Genomic DNA, 3,249 nt, shown 5'->3' on the forward strand with positions numbered 1-3,249 from the left:
AGGGCATTTGGATCATTTTCCCGAGAGAGATCAAAAGTAGCCATTGGCATCGATGACATCCTTACATAAAGCCAGCCATAGAAAGGAGTAAGATTGATTGGATGAAGACAGCAGGAAAGCAGAGGTTCAGAGGAACGAATGCATCTCTATACGCTTATCTGAAATTCTCACCAATGAGTTACATAAGTATTTCTATCCTTATTTTATTAAAAAATTTTGAAAACCCCATTACTATTTTATATCCGCCTGACTGAGATTTACAAGGTGACCATAGCTTGCTTCATGCCAACAATCTCCGTGGGATTCGACCCTTACTCACGTAAGGTATTACTTGGACGACCCAGTGCACTTGCTGGTTAGTTGTGCGAAGTTGTGAACCGTGGTATTGGCATCATGTTTTTGGCGCCATCACCAGGGAAAGAAAGAGCAATAAATTTTACATAATCAAAGTGTAATCACAACTTCTGCGCACCAAGTTTTTGGCGCCGTTGCCGGGGATTGTTCGAGTTTGGACAACTGACGGTTCATCTTGTTGCTCAGATTAGGTAATTTTCTTTTTGTTTTCTTTTCAAAAATTTTTCAAAACTCTTTCAAAAAAAATTCTCTTTTGTTTTCGAAAAAAAAAATTTTAAAATACAAATGTTTTCAAAAATATATTTCTTCAGAATTTTTAAGAATGAATTCTAGTGTTTCATGGTAACATGTTGAATCCTATCTGGCTGTAAAGCCATACCCAAACTGCTTTGGGATTGGTCTTCAACTAATCACCTTAGTGGAGCCATGCCCAATCCTTCTGGATAGGGTATGTCAGGCATGTCATGTCTGAGTTACATACTAAAGCTTGGCTGGCTATTAAGCCATGCCTGACCCTTTGATTGGAGCTTTAGAGCATAAGATTCTTGGAATTCATATTAAAAATTTTGGAATCCTTATTTTTGTTTTCACATTAATTTTCGAAAAAAAAAATTAAAAGAAAATACAAAAAAATTAGAAAATCATAAAAATCAAAAATATTTTTGTGTTTCTTGTTTGAGTCTTGAGTCATGTTATAAGTTTGGTGTCAATTGCATACTCATCTTGCATTTTTTGCATTGAGCATTTTTAGTGTTTTTCTCTCTCATCATAAAAATTCAAAAATAAAAAAAAAATCTTTCCTTTTTTTTTTTCTCTTAAAATTTTGAAAATTAGATTTGACTTTTTCAAAAATTTTTAAAATCTAGTTGTTTTTATGAGTCAAATCAAATTTTCAATTTAAAAATCTTATCTTTTTCAAAATCTTTTTCAAAAATAAAATCTTTTTCATTTTTTAGTTATTTTCGAAAATTATAAAAATCTTTTTCAAAAATCTTTTTCTTAATTTTACATCAAATTTTTGAAAATAACAATAACAATTAATGTTTTGATTCAAAAAATTTCAAGTTTGTTACTTGCTTGTTAAGAAAGATTCAAACTTTAAGTTCTAGAATCATATCTTATAATTTCTTGTGAATCAAGTCATTAATTGAGATTTTAAAAAATCAAATCTTTTTCAAAAACTAATCTCTATCATATCTTTTCAAAAATATCTTCTTATCTTAACTTTTTCAAAAATTTGATTTCAAAATATCTTTTCTAACTTCCTAACTTCTTATCTTTTCAAAATTTGTTTCAACTAACTAACTAACTTTTTTGTTTGTTTCTTATCTTTTTCAAAACCACCTAACTAACTCTCTCTCTCTCTCTAATTTTCAAAAATATCTTCCCTCTTTTTCAAAATTTCTTATTAAACTAATTATTTTATTTTTTATTTGAATTTTCGAAAAACTACTAACCTTTTTCAAAAACTATTTTCAAAAATCACTAACTCTTTTTCAAAAACTATTTTCGAAATTTTCCCTCTCTCATCTTATTCTATTTATTTATTCATCTACTAACATCTCTCCCTCATCCACCAAAAATCCGAACCCTCTCTCTCTCTCTTTCTGAGTTCAGATTTTTCTCTTCTTCTTTTCTTCTACTAACAATAAGGAACCTCTTTAATGTGACATAGAGGATTCCTCTTCTTTTCTTGTTCTCTTCTCTTTCTTATGAGCAGGAATAAAGAAAAAGGCATTCTTGTTGAAGCTGATCCAGAACCTGAAAGGACTCTGAAGAGGAAACTAAGAGAAGCTAAATTACAATAAACCAGAGACAACCTTATTGAAAATTTTGAAGTAGTAAAGGAGATGGCAGCCGAACCCAACAACAATAATGCAAGGAGAATGCTTGGTGACTTTACTGCACCTAATTCCAATTTACATGGAAGGAGCATCTCCATCCCTACCATTGGAGTAAACAACTTTGAGCTGAAACCTCAGCTAGTTTCTCTGATGCAGCAGAACTGCAAGTTTCATGGACTTCAAGGCTTTAATAATGGTGGAAGAAACAGGTTTAGCAATAGCAAGCCTTTTCCATCATCCACTCAGCAACAGACAGAGAATTCTGAGCAGAATCCATCTAGCTTAGCAAACTTAGTCTCTGATCTATCCAAGGCCACTGTAAGTTTCATGAATGAAACAAGGTCTTCCATCAGAAATTTGGAAGCACAAGTGGGCCAGCTGAGTAAAAGAATCACTGAAAACCATGCTAGTACTCTCCCAAGCAATACAGAAGAGAATCCAAAAGGAGAGTGCAAGGCCATTGACATAACCAAAATGGCCGAACCCAAAGAAGGAGAGGAGGACGTGAATCCCAAGGAGGGAGACCTCCTGGGACATCCAGTGATCAATAAGGAGCTTCCCTCTGAGGAACCAAAGGAATCTGAGGCTCAACTAGAGACCATAGAGATCCCATTAAACCTCCTTATGCCCTTCATGAGCTCTAATGAGTATTCCTCTTTTGAAGAGAATGAAGATGTTACTGAAGAGCAAACTGCCAAGTTTCTTGGTGCAATCATGAAGCTGAATGCCAAATTATTTGGTATTGAAACTTGGGAAGATGAACGTCCCTTGTTCACTAATGAACTAAGTGATCTGGATTAATTGACATTGCCTCAAAAGAGACAGGATCCTGGAAAGTTCATAATACCTTGTACCATAAGCACCATGATCTTTAAGGCTCTGTGTGACCTTGGTTCAGGAATAAACTTCATGCCCCTCTCTGTAATAGAGAAACTGGGAATCTATGGGGTGCAAGCTGCTAGAATCTCATTAGAGATGGCAGATAATTCAAGAAAACAGGCTTATGGACAAGTAGAGGACGTGTTAGTAAAGGTTGAAGGCCTTTACATCC

General features: G+C 33.9%; 1 long non-coding RNA gene across 1 annotated transcript in view; it reads right to left on the bottom strand.

Annotated features, from left to right (window-relative positions):
- LOC110269737 overlaps window positions 1-3,249 on the bottom strand; it is a 20,999-nt gene that overhangs the window by 17,009 nt on the left and 741 nt on the right. The gene's annotated exons all lie outside the window — the stretch shown is intronic.

Source organism: Arachis ipaensis, chromosome B03, assembly GCF_000816755.2.
Source record: "Arachis ipaensis cultivar K30076 chromosome B03, Araip1.1, whole genome shotgun sequence".
NCBI classification, from domain to species: Eukaryota; Viridiplantae; Streptophyta; class Magnoliopsida; order Fabales; family Fabaceae; genus Arachis; species Arachis ipaensis.